The sequence below is a fragment of the Triticum aestivum genome, chromosome 1A, assembly GCF_018294505.1.
Source record: "Triticum aestivum cultivar Chinese Spring chromosome 1A, IWGSC CS RefSeq v2.1, whole genome shotgun sequence".
Lineage (NCBI taxonomy): Eukaryota > Viridiplantae > Streptophyta > Magnoliopsida > Poales > Poaceae > Triticum > Triticum aestivum.
The window spans coordinates 287188656-287196495 of NC_057794.1; the positions used below are offsets into that span (position 1 = coordinate 287188656).

Sequence of the window (7840 nt, forward strand, 5' to 3'; positions counted from 1 at the left end):
TTAATCCAACAATGCCGCTGAATCAAGAATCAACTAGTGACGTCAAGAAATATGTGTATACCCACGCCCACAACTCCTTTGTGTTCTACTCGTGCATATGGCATCTACGCATAAACCTGGCTCGGATGCCACTGTTGGGGAACGCAGTAATTTCAAAAATTTCCTACGCACACGCAAGATCATGGTGATGCATAGCAATGAGAGGGGAGAGTGTTGTCCATGTACCCTCGTAGACCGTAAGCGGAAGCGTTATGAGAACGCGGTTGATGTAGTCGTATGTCTTCACGATCCAACCGATCCAAACGTATGGCACCTCCGAGTTCAGCACACGTTCAACTCGGTGACGTCCCACGAACTCCGATCCAGCAGAGCTTTGAGAGAGAGTTCCGTCAGCACGACGGCATGATGATGGTGATGATGATGCTACCGACGCAGGGCTTCGCCTAAGCACCGCTACGATATGACCGAGGTGGATTATGGTGGAGGGGGGCACCGCACACGGCTAAAAGATCAACTGATCAACTTGTGTGTTCATGGGGTGCCCCCTCCCCCGCATATAAAGGAGTTAGGGAGGGGGAGGGCCGGCCCTCTACTATGGCGCGCCCTGGGGAGTCCTACTCCCACCGGGAGTAGGATCCCCCCTTCCATGTAGTAGGAGTAGGAGAGAAGGAAAGGGAAAAGAGAAGAGAAGGAAGGAGGGGGCGCCGCCCCTCCCCCTAGTCCAATTCGGACTAGGCCTTGGAGGTCACGCAGCCTCCCCTCTCTCTTTCCCCTAAAGCCCAATAAGGCCCATATACTCTCCGGCGAATTCCCGTAACTCTCCGGTACTCCGATAAATACCCGAACCACTCAGAACCTTTCTGATGTCCGAATATAGCCTTCCAATATATCGATCTTTACGTCTCGAACATTTAGAGACTCCTCGTCATGTCCCTGATCTCATCTGAGACTCCTAACAACCTTCGGTACATCAAAACACATAAACTCACAATACCAATCGTCACCGAACGTTAAGCGTGCGGACCCTACGGGTTCGAGAACTATGTAGACATGACCGAGACTCATCTCCGGTAAATAACCAATAGAGGAACCTGGATGCTCATATTGGCTCCTACATATTCTACGAAGATCTTTATCGGTCAAACCACATAACGATATACGTTGTTCCCTTTGTCATCGGTATGTTACTTGCCTGAGATTCGATCGTCGGTATCTCAATACCTAGTTCAATCTCGTTACCGACAAGTATCTTTACTCGTTCCGTAATGCGTCATCCCGCAACTAACTCATTAGTCACATTGCTTGCAAGGCTTATAGTGATGTGCATTACCGAGAGGGCCCAGAGATACCTCTCTGACAATCGGAGTGACAAATCCTAATCTCGATCTATGCCAACTCAACAAGTACCATCGGAGACACCTGTAGAGCACCTTTATAATCACCCAGTTACGTTGTGACGTTTGGTAGCACACAAAGTGTTCCTCCGGTATTCAGGAGTTGCATAATCTCATAGTCAGAGGAACATGTATAAGTCATGAAGAAAGCAGTAGCAACAAACTAAACGATCATCGTGCTAAGCTAACAGAATGGGTCAAGTCAATCACATCATTCTCTAATGATGTGATCCCGTTAATAAAATGACAACTCATGTCTATGGCTAGGAAACTTAACCATCTTTGATTCAACGAGCTAGTCAAGTAGATGCATACTAGTGACACTCTGTTTGTCTATGTATTCACACATGTACTAAGTTTCCGGTTAATACAATTCTAGCATGAATAATAAACATTTATCATGATATAAGGAAATAAATAATAACTTTATTATTTCCTCTAGGGCATATTTCCTTCAGCTAGAGCATGATCACCACAAAGGTCTAATTCTGGCACGCAAATGAAAAATAAGCAAGAACTAAAATTTGCAACATGAATATTGCGAAATAATATGAAAGCGTTATTGATGAAGTGGGGTATCGTTAACAACTTGGCCTAGTTGTTGGGGGAGTGACTAGTATAGAATCTGAGCTCCCAGTGCAAAAATAGAAAAAGCAACCTGAGCCACTGGATTAGAGATCAATGGTACAGATTCTGGTGGAGGGGCATGTTCCCACTTAATGTCCATTTCACGAAAACCCCCCTACCAACACTTGAATATAAAACATGACTTTTACAGTTACAACCTCAAGTCACTCGTCCATTTCCAAATTAGCACAACGTTGATGTCATCCCCCTAGAAGCTTGTCAATATTTCAGTACGTGAGAAAGTTGACCCATCCCCTTCAAGGTTCAAGCACAACTCAACGCACATGTTCTCTCTAAAAATTAAGAACTAAATGTACAGGCCAAACTTATGTTTAGTAAACAAAATAGATATGGCAGAAAGAAAACTGTCCCTCAAGGCAAAAATAATAATTTATTCCAGACTTGGTGAGCACCTTCTAAACTTATTACAAACTATATTTGCCAGTCTTGTTGCTTGATCTTCACAGCCAAGCAACAGAAATGCCGCAATGATCGAAATGATTGAAGTAAATACAATGAACATATATCTTGATAAATGTAGAGGGCTCTAGCAATTAAACAAGAAAACTACTAAATTCATTTATAACTATTATGCAACACTAAATTAAAGTCAACATTAAGCTTCTCTAGTAATAAACACCCACATCTCAATAGGATGGCGAAAATGAATTTCACAAGGTATTCTATACCTTGTCCACTCTGATCCATATACATGGCCTGATTAACATGACAGGACCATTTATAGCACATGACCGACAACAAAGGATTTAAATTATCATGCAGACAAATGAGTTTTGCTCCTGCAATTGTAAGCAAGGGAAGCCTATGCTAAGCGCTTCTTCTCTCCATATGTACTCCTGATGCTTCTGGTTGTTAAAGCATCATCCATCTACAAATGAAGACAAATTAAGAAAAAAAATTATAGTTCACATCAGAAGAAAAGAAATTGAAAATAATTATGATCGTTGGTAGACTAAATGGTTGTAAGGGAGAAAAACAGAGCAAGCTGTAACAAGCATATATGTTGTACTTTAACCACTAGAATAGCACATTTAGGTGACTAGCATGAAAATTAAGTAAGATTGTCAGAACTGAAAACATTGACCAGAGTGCTACATCCTTTGCAAGTGAAATACCAACATCAGTAGAATAACCCAAAAGAATTGCCTGCAGCAGAGGTGTAGTGCTTAAAAAGTATTTAATATTAATAATACAAATTTCTAGGCTTGAATAACAGTTCATGTCCTAATCATGTGTGTGCTTCACAATTAAGAATGGGTGTTAAGTTTTTTTTCTAACTCGTAGATGAGGAAAATGTAACATCTTACAATAAATGAGTGGAGCCTTGTTAGAATGCTGCATCACAAAAACGTATGGCAGACCAGTGAAGAGAAAAGAACAAGAATACCATATGGCAAAATATATTCAAAGCTTAACAATGACCGATCACTTGTATCATCAGAAAAGTGAAGGTGTAACTTGATGTTGTTACAAGTTCCAACTCTTAATTGTTTTGTTCAATATCAAGTTCACCTGACTTCCAATCAACCAGAACAGTATGATTCAGGAATGCTCGTATAGAATAAGAAAATTGCAACCGAGCATTGATTTAAAGGCAAGTAACCCTCATCGCTCAAACTTATGAGCTGAAGAACATACTTTATGAATGTTTGACAGATGCAAATTATTATTCTAAATCAATAGTAAACAAATAATTTGATGGTGTGCATAAATGGTAGTCTTCAAAGCAAGAAGTGCAAACCTCCACTCTTGTGTTATATTATTCTTAGAGCATGTCCTTGCATCACGGAACACTGCTATCATACAAATGATGCATTTCCGTGGAGCATATAAAGCTAGAAGTCTATTGTCACATCTCATACATCCCAATATGACTTGCTTGTCAGACTTACTAGAGCATCAGCGCCAATTTTTAACAGAGTAATAACATTGTACTTGACCAAGATCAAAACTTGACTAATAAACATGGACAAGTATCTATTGTGTGAAGTATTGGTAGTTGGTACATATTCCCTTTCAGTATAGAAAATCAAGAGTTTGGGCATTGTTTAAGATGGTTAAAGGAGATGGTAATGATGGCCAATTTTAGTTTGTGTAATCTTTAGACCTGTGTGTTTTTTGACACAATATCACAACTTTCTTTTGAAGAAAAAAAGAGAGCCCCCCTCTCTGGTTTCCTTTATATAAAACCAATGTCTTACTAGTTGCTACAGAGAAGGAAAAAACATCTAAAGAACTCTGGAAGTGTTTCGGTTTATTTAACAGTAGAGCAAGTCTAAATAACCCCTGGACTGGGGAAGCTCAAATTTCCATCACTTTGGCTGATTGGAAAGCAGTTCAATAGTGATACACCAAGCTTGTCATCAGCCAGTAGAATACACATTACCACAACTAAATCATGCACTAATCAGCATGCTATTGCTGGATCCGGAATGAATAGATCAAACATAGACACGCATACAGGAAGCTAACAATTAAAAAACTAAAAAATGTTATAAAATAGAAATTCAACGAACATAAGCATCATCTCATAATGAGTCCCTCACCATGGTGATCGAGGACCTGGCACATGCAGCCGTCGATCTGCGTCATCGCGAACACGTCCGTGATGTGGGACTTCCGACCAGTCACCAACCCGTCATATAGTCCAGCACGGTGAAGGTCGGGTGGTGCTCCTGTGGAGCAGACCGTGGCAGAGCTGGATGTGGCCGAGACGATGATGTGGAGCGCGACGTCGGGGTGCCCGGAGGTGGATCCAGACGGCCTGGGTGGCGGAGTAGTTAGGGGAGGGGCCACGCACGGCGGCGGCCTCCCGCCGGATCTGGATCGCCGCCACAGCCGGCAAAGAGAACGGAGATGTGCGAGAGGGTTCAGTCGTTTGCACATAATTATTCAGAATCGGAGGACCTTTCTGCACAAACTTTTGTGACCGTGAGTACAGATCCCACACTCCAGAATATGTGCCATCGATTTCTAATCCAACGGCCCATGTCATTTTTTTCTATTTTTGCACTGTAAGCTCAGATTCTATACTAGTCGCTCCCGGTTGTTGGGGGAGCAACTAGTATAGAATCTAGGTATTAGGTGCAAAAATAGAAAAAGGAAGCTGGATCGTTGGATTGAAGATGAATGGCCCAGATCCAGGCGGAGCGATCTGTACTCACAACCGCATCCTTATTTGCAAAAACGTCCCTTTGCTTCTCATTATTGTTTCGCCTCCTTGTCCTTCAAACAAGATCCCCACTAGCCCATCTCCCTGTAGCTCGCCGATGGCGGCGGCGGTCAGATCCGGTGCTTGCGAGAGGACTACGCCCACCGCTCCTCCTCCAGGCGCCTCTCGACGCCATACTGCGCATCATCGACCAGGACCCTGGCCGCCGCCGCCGCGGTCTCCTCCTCCACTCGTGCATCTACCCAGGAATCCAGGAGGCATCACCTGGCCTTCTCTGTGCCGGATTCCGACAGGTTTGCGACCAAGCTGAAGAACCCTGGCACAGACTTGTTCGCGAAGACGCAACCCGATGGCCGCGCGCGCCAGGTGTTCTTCCTCGACCGGGACGGTGAGGAATTCATTCTTGGATGACGTTTATGTTCGTTGGATTCCTATTTTCTCAAAATTAATTTCAGAGTTCAGACTGCTTGCCCTTCAGAGTACGTATTAGGGAGTGTTGGAGATGTACTAGCATGCATGTGAAGTCTATTACATCTCTGGAATTTTCTTCGTAAGTTCCTGAATCACGCTTAGCAGTTAGTACACTGAGAGCATAAGGAGAAGAATCATTACGATTTTCTCAAATAGCTCTCTGCCATTTATTACATACTCCAGTACCATGTATATCTTCGCCTTGCTAGCGAAACTTGTAGAACAGGGGGGAATTGTATACTCCGGTTGGTCAAGGATAGGTTGAACGTGCACAACTATTACAGATTTTGTCAGATTGCTAAAAAGTTTCTTCTGAAATTTGGTACGACCTCCATTTTCTCTTGCAATTATATGTTTCAGGGAATCAAATTTTCAATGGAGGAAGATGGCCTCAGCTTTCTTGGTTGCTACTGTATCTCCAATAGATTGCAGTTCTGTCATCGATGAATAATTTAGTGATTTTAGGAACCAAATTTGGAGACTGTAGTTTCTCTCTGTATTGCATTTGCAGTATATGATACATGCAGTAAGCTCATGCTGTGCAAACTTTCATGTTCTCTTCACACACAAATGTAGCATTTGTAAGGAAGTGGTGTCCATGATGTAAGGGCATGCTCTTAAAAAAAATAGAGGTTTGTTATTCTTCTTGCTTTGAAGCTACCACTTCGTCGTCTTGCTATAACTGCCATCGAATTCTTGTTATTGAAATCTGGTCAATGGGCTGACAACTGGACCTTGTGATTGAATGTATAATAATGTTTGCCCAACTATGTTAAAGTTGTGTTTGTCGAATATTACCTTAGGCTATCAATTTAGAAAAATGTCAGAATTGAAAAGTTATAACAGGAACGTACCAAAACTTTAAAGACAAGGACTTTATATGAAGCTGCAGTTCCTGTCCATATTCTCCTTTTCTGAGATTTAATATGAAGCTTCGGTTCCTATACTAAATACAGTTCATGTTTTCTTCTGCTACAGTTCCTGTCCATATGCATGTTGCTCTCCTGTAGGTTGGTCCATTGACGAAACCATTTTCTCTTTGATGTTCCAAGTTTGGTGTCTAGAAAAGGAGATCCAGGTTTAGAGTTGTTAGAGGTCCTAATTAATCTACATAGGTTTGAGAAGGCATTGCTTTTTTACATGAATGTGCTTCCTTTTTATGTAGTGAAAAATAATTCCATGCTGCCACCTCATCTATGATAACCATCTATTTAGATTTATCTAATTATGCAAGAAACTAACTTTTCATAATTCCATATGCTTTCATTTTTGTGCAGGTAGATTTGACAACTGGATGCCCAGGCTTAGATAGGAACAGAGGACATAGCAGCAGAAGAACAGATGCATTGGATAGCTTCTGCTATCGATTTTCCAGATCATTTCACTAGCACTTTGACTTATTGAGAGCGGCGAAGTGAAGGAAGCTCTGTGTGCGAAAATAACCACACCTTTGTGTGTAAAAAGAGTGCTGATATATTTTCAGTGTAACTGGTGTTTCTGTTCACGCTTAAGAAGTGCTTCATATAATGGCCTACTTACAATTCAAGTTGAGTGTGTTATTCCGAAAATTCGGTTCTGAGCCCGGTCTCAGATGCTCCTGATATCCCGACCATCGCTACTCCTCGAGATTGCCCCAATCTCACGTATTTGTGCTTTGTATCTGGTGTGTATTTAGAAGGAAACTTTAACCGGCCCACCGCATTTATTGCTATTAGTTGAGGAAAGCGTCATCCCGGTCCATCGAACTAACGGCCCTGCCATTTTCCTGGGCCTTGCGGGGCATAGTTCACGCTGGATAACCAACGGATTATTTGGTTGTTAGTTACTGTTTTCCGCTTTTTTTGGTTGCCTACGCTAGCTACGCTGCATGTATTTCTGTTCGTGGCTCTAATACGACGTCAAACACCCTGAAATGCAACGGGCTTGGATGTTCGCAGGACGGTCGATGGGCTTGTGTTTCCTGTAGACACGTAGTTGCTCGCTGTGAAAGAGCAGCATGGCGAGGGCGGCCTGCGTGAGGGGACGAGGTGAGGAACTGGGAGAGAGGAAGACGACGAATGATAGGGTGAGGAAGACAAGACGATGGGGTTTAGGCAGCGTGGTTTGGCAAAAAGTATGGAGGCCCCTCCAGCTTCAAAGAGAAGAAGATTCCGAC

General features: G+C 42.6%; 2 long non-coding RNA genes across 2 annotated transcripts; one reads left to right on the forward strand and one right to left on the reverse strand.

The window, feature by feature from the left end:
- Positions 1-2651: 2651 nt before the first annotated feature.
- Positions 2652-4909, reverse strand: LOC123119325 (uncharacterized). Its single transcript, XR_006458612.1, has 2 exons — positions 4589-4909; positions 2652-2910 (listed from the first exon to the last, which is right to left on the reverse strand). It is a non-coding gene; the product is annotated as an uncharacterized lncRNA (long non-coding RNA).
- Positions 4910-5222: 313 nt separating this feature from the next.
- LOC123046268 (uncharacterized) lies at positions 5223-7231 on the forward strand. Its single transcript, XR_006422070.1, has 2 exons — positions 5223-5602; positions 6963-7231. It is a non-coding gene; the product is annotated as an uncharacterized lncRNA (long non-coding RNA).
- Positions 7232-7840: the final 609 nt, after the last annotated feature.